The 11861-nt window shown below is 44.9% G+C and overlaps 1 long non-coding RNA gene across 1 annotated transcript; it reads left to right on the top strand.

Annotated features, from left to right (window-relative positions):
- The first annotated feature begins 4030 nt into the window (after nt 1-4030).
- On the top strand, nt 4031-11633 carry LOC129636074 (uncharacterized). The gene is made up of 4 exons (XR_008706619.1): nt 4031-4309; nt 9211-9303; nt 9836-9876; nt 11306-11633. It is a non-coding gene; the product is annotated as an uncharacterized LOC129636074 (long non-coding RNA).
- Nucleotides 11634-11861: the final 228 nt, after the last annotated feature.

Genomic DNA, 11861 nt, shown 5'->3' with positions numbered 1-11861 from the left:
CTACGGGGTCGCAAAGAGTCAGACACGACTGAGTGACTAAGCACACACACACACTTCCTGAATGGAAGATTCAAACTTTATTTTTTTTTTAAATTTTATTTTATTTTTAAACTTTACATAACTGTATTAGTTTTGCCAAATATCAAAATGAATCCGCCACAGGTATACATGTGTTCCAATGGAAAGAAGAAATACATGGACGAATGAATAAGTACTTGAAAGAACTAGGAAGAAAGGAAGGAGAAAGAGAGAAAAGAAGAGGGGAAGAGAAGAACTCACAGAACTAAATATGTTTGGTTATTTAAAAGAGCCGTCAGTTTAATGCCAGTGAATAAAATCACACAGGAGACAGTAGGTCTAGATTCTAGTATCATCCTGGAAAGTCCCTTTTTTCTCTGAACCTCAGGCTTCTAAATTCAGACTCATGGATTCAACACGATGATCTCTAGGGTTTCTCCTGCTCTGTTTCATTTGGCTCGTAAATATGTTTACATACTGGGACTTTGACATGAAAATCCAATTTCTGCCTTAAAAAAAAAAAAAAAAAAGTAGAACCAGAGGACTCGCTGACACTCTGGCCCTGGCTTGAAGCCACCCCTTTAGAAGGGGGCCGCTTGGTCCACCAGATCCCCAGGATCAGCCTTCCCCTATCACTTCAGGATTTCCACCCCGCGCAGAAGGAAGAGCTGCAGAGTATCACTTGTCACCCTCTCCAGAGAAATTCCAAGACGCACATGCTTTTTCCTCTTTCATCTCTCCCTTAGAGTGAATATTGGGCCTGGGGGAAAGCAAAACCTAAAAGTGATTTTCAAAAGTAAATTCACATCTTCAGTCTTTGTAAGAATTTCCATCTAGACATGGTTTACATAAAGCCTGTTTCCAAGAAAACAGGATGAAAAGCTGGAGAAACTCTCCCCACCCCCAGATGCACAAGTTCTGGTTACAGGCACCCACTTTCTCCTTGCTGGTCTGAGTCACCCACGGGAAACGCCATTTGGAAGGGGACTTCGTGGTTTGACTGAGCTGCATGTGTAAAACTTTCTGAAGAAAAAAAAAAAAACAGGGGAGAGAAGTGGGAGGTATAGACAAACGCTCCAAAAAACGATACTGAAAATTCACATTAGCAACTATATGTGGTCTTGTCAGGGCAGCCTCATTCAGAAAGCCTCTTCCAGATTCAAAGCGGGTTGTTCCTCCGTATTTAAATGCCTTACGTTTCCTTTCTTCTCTAGGTAGGCCAAAATTTCCTTGGCATTCCCAACTCCCAAGGCCTCCTTTCCACGTGGCTATGCCCCAGGCATCCAGTTCAGCCAGGGGCCTGGTAGGGGAGCCAAGGACCTGGGGCTATGGCCACAGAGGTATGTGAAGATGGGTTGGGAGCGAGCTGGTCTCTCAGACTTGATAAGTGAGAAAATCCCACCATCCAGAAAACTACCTTGACCATCTTCCTAAAACTTTCTGTCAGTCCATATACTGTAGAGGTAGAACTGTACGCTTTCTGCAATCATCTATCTCCAGGATGCAGTTTGAGATAAAGGATCTTGCTGTCTTCCACTCAGCAATATCTGGTGACTATGTCTCAATAAAAAGAATATGTAGATAAAGATCTGCTTAAATGGTGGCCCGAAACACAGGCAGAATTTAAATAATTGGCTTCCTGTTAAGGTGTATCCGATTAAAATCCCAGGCCTTGCCCGGTGGCTCAGTAGTAAAGTACCTACCTGCCAATGCAGGAGATGCAGGAGACATGGGTTCAAGCCCTGGGTTGGGAATATCCCTGGAGAAGGAAATGGCAACCCACTCCAGTATTCTTGCCTGGAAAATGCCATCGACAGAGGGGCCCGGCAGGCCACAGTCCCAGGGATCACAAAGAGTCGAGCACACACACACAGAATCCTAACAACAGGGTATAAAGTTGCCCAACTTTTCTAAACCTTGACCACACTAGGCTTTATTGTTCCATTTAATCTTTGCCAACCTAAAACTGACAAAATAAACTGTAAAATTGAAGTTGAAATTAGATTTGCCTTTCTCTGATTAATAGTAACAATTAACTATCATTATCTTTTCATAGTACTAGTCAATTACATCTCTTCTTCCATGATTTACATGATTTAATCCTCTATCAGTTTTCCTAGTGGGGTGTTGTGATATTGATTTATAATAAGAAATATAGGTCTTTTCCTGGTGGTCCACTGGTTAAGAATTCACCTTCCAATACAGGGACTACAGGTTTGATTTCTAATCTGGTAACTAAGATCCCACGTCACCTGGGCAACTAAACCCATGTACTGCAACTAGAGAAAGGTGCTTGCTCCTTGGAAGAAAAGCTTTGACAAATCTAGACACTATATTAAAAAGAAGAGACATTACTTTACCAACAAAGGTCCATCTAGTCAAAGCTATGGTTTTTCCAGCAGTCATGTATGGATGTGAGAGTTGGACTATAAAGAAAGCTGAGCACTGAAGAATTGATGCTTTTGAACTGTGGTGTTGGAGAAGACTCTTGAGAGTCCCTTGACCTGCAAGGAGATCCAACCAGTCCATCCCAAAGGAAATCAGTCCTGAATATTCATTGGAAGGACTGATACTGAAGCTGAAGCTCCAATACTTTGGCCACCTGATGCAAAGAACTGACATTTGAAAAGCCCTGATGCTAGGAAAGATTGAAGGCAGGAGGAGAAAGGGACAACAGAGGATAAGATGGTTGGATGGCATCACCAACTCCATGGACATGAGTTTCAGCAAGCTCTGGGAGTTGGTGATGGACAGGGAAGCCTGGCATGCTGCAGTCCATGGGGTCACAAAGAGTTGGACACGACTAAGGGACTGAACTGAACTGAATGAGTGAGTAAATGCTCTTCCGCGTTCTGTAAACTGCTCTAGCAAATTAATTGAGCCCAAGGAGGGAGTCATTGGAGCTTCCAATCTGTATCAACTTGGTCAGAAGGACAAGGGACAACCTAGACTTACAACTTGCCTCTGAAGTGTGTTGGGGGCGGGGTGGAGAGCCTCCTGTAGAACTGAGCCTTTAACCTGTGGGGTCTGCCACCATCTCCAGGCAGATAGTGTCAGAATCAAGTTAACTTGTAGGATACACGGCTGCAGCTGAAGAACTGCTTGTGGGGACCACATCTATATACACACATGTCGACACTGGTGACCAGACCTGCAGTTGGTGTCAGGGAGGTAGAATCTGCTAGAATCGCCTTGACCCATGGACATATGTGGTTTGGAGAGTGAAAGGGCAAGGGATGAAGAACTTTTGACTCCTGCGTGGCCACATGGTCACCAGCGGTACGGAGTAGCAGCTGTGCTGCAGTTCCTCTAAATTCCTAAATGAAAAAATAAAATAAAATAAAATAAATTCCTAAATGATACTGAAAGCGCTGAGTCGGACCCTCATGCCAGACCAAGCTCAGATTTCAGTCAGTCTGAGTTTTGGCCACTAACTTTGTCCTCTGAGGTAAAAACTCGGTAGGGACAACAGAAAGGACCTCGAAGACCTCCGGTCTCTAAGAAGGTAGTCAGTGTCGGGGAAGCAGGGGTAAAACCCAAAAAACTGTTGAAACCTGGGGGTGTAGGGCTGTTGATGGAAAAAAAATTAATCACCTTATTTATCTAAAAAGAAATGGAAATTTTTATTCAGGCCAAACAGAAGTTTATAACCTGGGAGCATCTTCTCAGAAAGCTCCAAGAACTGTTCTGCCTGTTAGAGGTCAAAGCACAGTTACATAAGTTTTTGAGAGAGAGGTTTGAACATTAAATGACTACATTTCACTGACAATTTACACAATCTAGATCTAAATGTACAAAGTGAGGAGTGGGTCATGAGTCATCGCAGTCCCTTACAAGATTAAGAAGGAAGATTACCTCCTAGGGAGTTGTGAAGAAGTTTATCTCCTAAGGATGTCTGGTTTAATACAGATGCATAGCACACACTAAAAGGGAAGAGAGAAGGCCCAAATGAGCAAGGAAAATTTTATGTTTAAATATTTCTTGTCTTGCCATAAAACAGGAATTTTATTTCATCAGTGTGAAAGAATTGAACCATTGATGATCGGTATCATTAGCTTCCTAAAGAATTGTTATTGAAATGATTGTGGGAGTAACTCCTTTGGGGTCTGTGTCTTTGGTTCTAATGCTGCGGAGGAGAGGAGCATGTTTGGGTTGATTCAGGACCCACAGGGTGCTAGAGCAAACCCAGAGAGTGATATGCGATCCAGACAAACAGGAGGTTATCCTCAAGGAAACAGCCAGCCTGGTGGACTGGATGAAAACCACTGTGAGGTCTGTTTATCCTGAAAAGGTAAGCTATCTGTCTTCCCCTGTGAATACCAAAGTAGGACACATGAAGCAGCTGATATGCAAGCCTCCTCGAACTGGCTTTGTAATGATCGGGATGTTCATTCACTGAATATGCCCTTTACCCAGCTGGTGTTGTGTCAGTTGCTCAGTCGTGTCTGACTCCTTGCAACCCTGTGGACTGTAGCCTGCCAGGCTCCTCTGTCCATTGGATTCTCCAGGCAAGAATACTGGAGTAGGTTGCCATTTCCTCCTCCAGAGGATCTTCCTGATCCAGGGATCGAACCAGCATCTCCTGTGTCTCCTGCATTGCAGGTGGATTCTTTACCTTCTGAGCCGAAGAATATACTCAGCTCATAGTGAAACCATGTAACTCAGATTAGGACTTGAGCCCATGGTCTTTTAAAATCACACACCTGATTTCAAGATTTAATGAAGCTCAGTGTTTTTTTAAAAAAATATTTTAATTATTTTTTTTGACATTTAAAAAAAATTACTTATTTTTTAATTGAAGAATAATTGCATTACAAAATTGTGTTGGTTTCTGCCCAACATCAACATGAATCAGCCATAGATATAAAAAATTATTTTTTATTTATTCTTTATCTTTTTAAAAAATTTATTTGTTTTAATTGAAGGAAAATTGCTTTACAGAATTGTGTTGGTTTCTGCCAAACATCAACATGAATCATCATCCATGGGTATAAAAAAATTATTTTTAATTGGAGGATATTTGTTTTACAATGTTGTGTTGGTTTCTGCCATACATCAGCATGAAATCAGACATAGATGTACATACGTCCCCTCCCTCCCTCCCATCCCTCTAGGTTGTCATAGAGCACCAAGTTGAAGTTGATGTCTCATTGCAGAAAGAATTCAGTGATAGACAAAGTGATAGATAAGAAGTGGATTTATTTAGAGAGAAACACACTCCACAGACAGAGTGTGGGCCATCTGGGAAGACGAGACTGGCCCCGGGGATGGGGTTATCACTTCAGATAGGGGTGGGTAATTTGATAGGCTAATGAGTGGGAGGAGTATTCCAGCTATTTGTAGGAAAGGATGTGGAGGTCGACTCATCTGCCATCTTGGACCTATTTGGTTCTAACCAGTTTTTGTCATGTCTTACGCTTATGTCATTCTTTTAAAAGTTGTCCTCTGCCCACTTCCCTCCTGTTTCAATAGTAAACACTGTTGTGGTTGAGACCCTTCACATGGGCACCCCATTGTAACCTTAGAGTTGCAGAACAGTAACAGTCCAGGAAGCCTTATCGAATTTACTGCCTCAGCTTCCTCTCATGGCTCATACAAATGTTATTGAGAACAGCTTAATTAACAAGAGAATGAAGGGGACAGTCAGGAGAATCTTCCCCACAAGGTGGAAACTTTTAAACAGTTATTAAGAAATAAAGTGAATTAAACAACTTTTGATAGGAATGAAACAAAAACAGAGTGTCATGGGACTCATTCCAGCAGCATGGGAGACTTTCAGTTCAGTTCAGTCCCTCAGTCGTGTCCGACTCTTTGTGACCCCACGAACCGCAGCACGCCAGGCCTCCCTGCCCATCACCATCTCCCGGAGTCCACCCAAACCCATGTCCATTGAGTAGGTGAAGCCATCCAACCATCTCATCCTCTGCTGTCCCCTTCTCCTCCTGCCCTCAATCTTTCCCAGCATCAGGGTCTTTTCCAACGAGTTAGCTCTTCGCATCAGGTGGCCAAAGTATTGGAGTTTCAGCTTCAACATCAGTCCCTCCAATGAACACCCAGGACTGGTCTCCTTTAGGATGGACTGGTTGGATCTCCTTGCAGTCCAGGGGACTCTCAAGAGTCTTCTCCAACACCACACTTCAAAAGCATCAATTCTTCGGCGCTCAGCTTTCTTTATAGTCCAACTCTCACATACATACATGACTACTGGAAAAACCATAGCCTTGACTAGACAGACCTTTGTTGACAAAGTAATGTCTCTGCTCTTGAATATGCTGTCTAGGTTGGTCATAACTTTACTTCCAAGGAGCAAGCGTCTTTTAATTTCATGGCTGCACTCACCATCTACCATGATTTTGGAGCCCCAAAAAATAAAGTCAGCCACTGTTTCCCCATCTATTTGCCATGCAGTGATGGGACCGGATGCCATGATCTGTTTTCTGAATGTTGACCTTTAAGCCAACTTTTTCACTCTCCTCTTTGACTTTCATCAAGAGGCTCTTTAGTTCTTCTTCACTTTCTGCCGTAAGGATGGTGTCATCTGTGTATCTGAGGTTATTACTATTTTCCTGGCAATCTTGATTCCAGCTTGTGCTTCTTCCAGCCCAGTGTTTCTCATGATGTACTCTGTATAAAAGTTAAATAAGCAGGGTGACAATATACAGCCTTGACATACTCCTTTTCCTATTTGGGACCAGTCTGTTGTTCCATGTCCAGTTCTAACTGTTGCTTCCTGACCTGCATACAGGTTTCTCAAGAGGCAGGTCAGGTGGTCTGGTATTCCCATCTCTTTCAGAATTTTCCACAGTTTATTGTGATCCACACAGTCAAAGGCTTTGGCATAGTCAATCAAGCAGAAATAGATGTTTTTCTGGAACTCTCTTGCTTTTTCGATGATCCAGCAGATGTTGGCAATTTGGTCTCTTGTTCCTCTGCCTTTTGAACATCTGGAAGTTCACAGTTCACATATTGCTGAAGCCTGGCTTGGAGAATTTTGAGCATCACTTTACTAGCGTGTGAGATGAGTGCAATTGTGTGGTAGTTTGAGCATTCTTTGGCATTACCTTTCTTTGGGATGGGAGACTTTATAGGGTTATAAAGAAATGGGAAGAATGAAACAGGCATTAACAGGATTAAAGCAAAGCTTTAATACAGCACTACCAAAGAGACCCCCTTCAGGTCCCCCAATTTTAAAGGGCCCCAAACAATAAATAGTAAATAGTCTGCTCTGTTTACAATGAAATTTGAAAATCCAGAAGGCACAGATTACAGGGAAAAACCTAGCTAGCAATTGCCTGGGGCAGCAGTTAATCCAAGTAATCAAGATACAGATTGATGAGGGGGCCCAGGTCCCTTAACTCAATCCCTCACAGGGGATCCAAAGCCTTTCGCACAAAAGTAGGTAAAATGGTCAGTGGATAAAAAAAGAGACATTTTCAAGGACTTCTTGATACAGAAACCCCAGACACTATAGTAGCAAAACCCATCAGGGAAGCCCAGGCTCAGCCTACAATTACATTGAGAAAACATAAAAATGTAAGGATAGAAACATAAGAGTTGATGGAATTAAAGTAAAAGGTTGGGAGCTTTGGGAGTGCAGAGTCTTAACCACAGGACCACCGGGGAAGACTGCCACTGGACATTATTAACTGAAACCACTGCTATGACTGAAGGACAGAAAATGATCTTGACATCTGAGATACCCACGGTGTCTAGGGTGATGCTGGAGAAATGCCCAAATGGGGCTGGCAATGCCCAGAAGAGTTCTGTAATAGTATGTAAATGGTTAATACAAGGTCATGCTGTCTGCGGAAGGCAGAGAGGAGACACAATCAGGGAGACTCTTCCTCTAGGACTGACTTTGGAGCCACCTGAGGAGCTGCTGGAACTGACTGCCACGTGGACAGAGCCCTGTGAGTTGCTATGGAGCAAGAGCCAGTGGTTTACGGATAGTTCCAGGGTAACTGGACAACATCCAATTGGATGGCCACGACTCTGGAGAATTCAGCTCAATGGGATGAATGGCAGGCTGTCTTCCCAGCAGTGGTAAAAACCAAACAGTGTTAACAACCCCAGTGTTTGGGTTTTTACTGACTCATGGGCAGTGGCCAGTGGCCTGGCCATATGGTCAGGCAGAAGGGCAGTGGAAACCTGGCCTGTTAAAGGGATGTCCGTATGCTGCATAGCTCTGTGGCAATCACTAAAGAAATCTGAGGGGTACATTAAAGAAGAGCATGTTGGTGCCCAGATCTGGAAGGGAACTGGAGCCGATAAGAAGAATCTCCCCATGTGCTCACTTAAGATGGCCACCTGCACCCATGCAAGCAGGTATTGGTTGCTTCAGCAATGCAGGGATGGGCTGAATCTGGACGCCATCCTCCCTTACCATCTGAGGCACACAATGTCAGTGAGAACCGTTCTGTCTGCCAACAAGAGAGCGCAAGTGAAAGAAGAGAGAATGTTTTGCTCACCATCCAAGTCTACAGAGATTAAGTCACTGACCCGAAGTGCACTCTGTGCTCTAGAGAGAAGAGATTAACGTGATAAAGGGATGAAGAGCTCTGTGCTTCAGACAGAGGAAATTAAGGGCAGGATGCTCTGTGCTTTGGACAAACAGGCCCCTTGGAGAGTCACATGTATCTCAGGAAGAATTTTAATGAACCCAGCTTCTTGTAGTTTCCCACACATGCAAAAGCCCTGTAGTCATTGTCTTGACTGTCTGCTCTTTGGGACTAGCCGTCATCTCTTACCAAGATGTATGCTTGACTGCATGTGCTTTGTAGCCCATCTCCCCCCACTTTTTAAAAAATTGTATATAAGCAACCCCCACAACCTGCCCCAACTTCTTGAGAGCAGTTTCTCAGAGCTACTGAGAGGCCAACCCCAGGCTATCATCCTCAGAAAGACCCGTAATAAAGCTTGACTTTGGCCACCTGATATGAAGAACTGACTCACTGGAAAAGACCCTGCTGCTGGGAAAGACTGAAGGCAGGAGGAGAAGGGGACGACAGAGGATGAGGTGGTGGGATGACATCACCGACTCGATGAACATGAGTTTGAGCAAGTTCCGGGAGTCGGTGATGGACAGGGAAGCCTGGCGTGCTGTAGTCCATGGGGTCGCAAAGAGTCAGACATGACTGAGTGACTGAACTGAAAGCTTAACTCGTGCCTCTCAAATTGTGTGTTTCCTTTCAGTTGACAAGAGACAGACTGCAAACGGCTACATGGCAGATATCTTTGGTGGGAAGGCTCTGAACGCAGCTGATGAGACTGATGCTGGCGGCCTGGGTGAGGTGGGGTGGGGTAGGGAGGTGAGAGTAGGGGTTGAAATGGGTTCAGACAGTAATAGACACCAACTCGAGACTGAGCTTTTCTTACCCAGTGGAGATGCAAACACTCAGGAACCTATAAAAGAAACCAGAACAGGAAATACTGAGCCAAGGTGGACAGCTGAACATCATTTCTTCAGACCAAGGGACACATGTACATTATATTCATATACTTCCATTATATCCATAGTATCCAAACATTATATTCCATATTATCCAACAATGAACAGAGAGCCTCCTCTGAGTACTAGTTAGCTAGAAAATTGGAACAGGCAGTTAAGCCATTGGTTATCTAAAGTGGAAAGGTTAAAGCATGAAGGGCTGGCTTATACACCTTCACGAGCGTGTGCTCACACTCAGTGTGACACGAGTGGGGCTAAAGGAGTGTCTGTTTTCAGGCAGAATAAGGAAGGATGTGGGTATTCTTTCTCCCCACTCCCCGTCACCTCAACTTTTTCTTTCTTTCTTTTTTTTTCCTTCTGTGGTGGCAGGAACAGGGCTACACCTACAAGGGCCTCAGCAAGAATAAACTGTAAGTATGTTTTCATTTTGTTTTTTCTGCAAAAAGCTTTATTGCTTCCATTTGGTCCAAGGCTTGGGAGAGGGCTCCAGGGTGGTTAGAAAGCTGCCTAGTGGCTGCAGAGAGGGGCTTCAGGCAGAAGCTTGGACATTAGGGGAGCTCCTGAAAGGCAGCTCAGCTCCAGAGGCTCCGAGCCATGCTTGACAGTGAGCCTTTCAAAGAAATATTCTCCCAACCCAGCCCGGGGCCAGCCAGCCTGCAGACGTTGTTAGTCAGGAGGTCTCCCGTCTTCTAGGACGTGGCTCTCTGTGAGTCACAGAGGTGGGGGTCTGTGTGGGCAGAACCCAGACCATCCAGGCTCAAAAGGGCTGGTTCCAGTTCTTCTTCATGAGAAGGGCGGCTTCCAGAGCTTCCTGGATTTTCCCAACTTCCCTTGAGACACTTACGCCCATCCAGAAAGAGGACGTGGCCTCTGCAATGGCTTCGTGTTTACCGGAGGTGCTCCTGCACTCTCGCGCTTCTCCTCGGCCAATTTGCGGAAAAAGTGGCCCACATCCTGCAGAGCCACATGTTTGCGGTCGAAATAGAAGCCCAGAGAGAGGTAATGGTAGGAGGCCAACAGATGCGTGCTGACCAGGCACTTGACTGCGGCCTCCACCTGGGCGGAATAATTCTGACGAATCTGGGAGCTCATGGTTGATCTGCAATAAGAAGCTAAGCTCAGAAAATGGTGTTGGCTGCTTGTGGGAGCTGAGTATGGCTGAGTGGTTGATTCCAGGGTTGCAACTGGAAAAAATGTTGGAGAGTGGTCGGAGGCTCATGCAAGGGGCATCCCAGGGTCTGTTCCACAGGAACAGAAGCAAGAGACAGATCCAGAGGACCACTGAGCACACTGCAGTAAGTGTGTTCTCAACCTTTATGTCAGACAGAAATCCTGCAGGCCTGATGGAGTGTAAGGTGCAAAATTGGGTTGAACAGTGAAGGCAGTCATATTGCCAGATGGTAAAGGGAGCTCCCTGGTTCTGATCCTGTGTAATGGGGTGGGCGGGGGTGGAGGAGGGCAGGAAGGGGCCACTTGCTAGACTAGTATTACTGCCCGCAGTGTAGCTGACAAGGTAGAAATAGAAGCCTGCAAACCTGAGTGGCCTTGCCCTGGGAGACACTTTCGTATGATATGATGACAGACTGCATAGTTATTAACGACTGAAAGAAGTTCTAGTGATGTGCCAGTGTCTTTTGACCTGTGTGATTGCTTTGCTATAAGGGAAGAATGTGTGAAGAGCAGGGAGTGGACTGGGATATTGTGATTTATAATAAGAAATATGTATTTGGTCTTCATTCCCATTTCTACCACAGAACTTCTAAAACCCTTGGAATTGCCTAAGTGGTGAGACAGATCAAGATGTCTTTTATTAATAAATTATATTTTGATTGTCCCCAGGTCACCTAAGGATGGGGCTGGTTGCCAGGGGAACCAACACTGTGATTGGAGGGTTGAAAGTTTCAGTCCCCGCTTAGACCTCATGGGAGGAGAGAGGGGATAGAGGTTGAATCTGTAGCCCATGGCCAGTGATTTGATCACTGCCTATGAACGAACCTCCACAAACCCCCAGAGTGCTGGGATTTGGAGAGCTGCTGGGTTGGTTAACACATGGAGTTGCTGGGAGAGTCGTGTCCTTGGAGAGGGCAAGGAAGCTCCACATCCCTTCCACATAACTTGTCCTGTGCATTTCGTACTTCTAGCTGTTTCTGAGTTGTATCCTTTTATAATAAACTGGTGATCTAGTAAGTAAAATGTTTCTCTGATTTCTGTGAGTTGCTCTGGAAAAGCAATTGAACCCAAGGAGGAAGTCATTGAAATCCCCAACCTATAGCCTGTTGGTCAGAAGAACAGACAGCAGCCCGGAGTTGCCACTAGCCTCTGCAGTGGGGTGGGGATGGGAGGACAGGGACATTCTTGTAGGACTGAGCCCTTCACCTGTGGGGTCTGATGCTTT

Source organism: Bubalus kerabau, chromosome 21, assembly GCF_029407905.1.
Source record: "Bubalus kerabau isolate K-KA32 ecotype Philippines breed swamp buffalo chromosome 21, PCC_UOA_SB_1v2, whole genome shotgun sequence".
Classification (NCBI taxonomy): domain Eukaryota; kingdom Metazoa; phylum Chordata; class Mammalia; order Artiodactyla; family Bovidae; genus Bubalus; species Bubalus kerabau.
The sequence above is the reverse complement of the archived record's forward strand: the minus strand, read 5'-3'. Positions and strand labels throughout refer to the sequence as shown.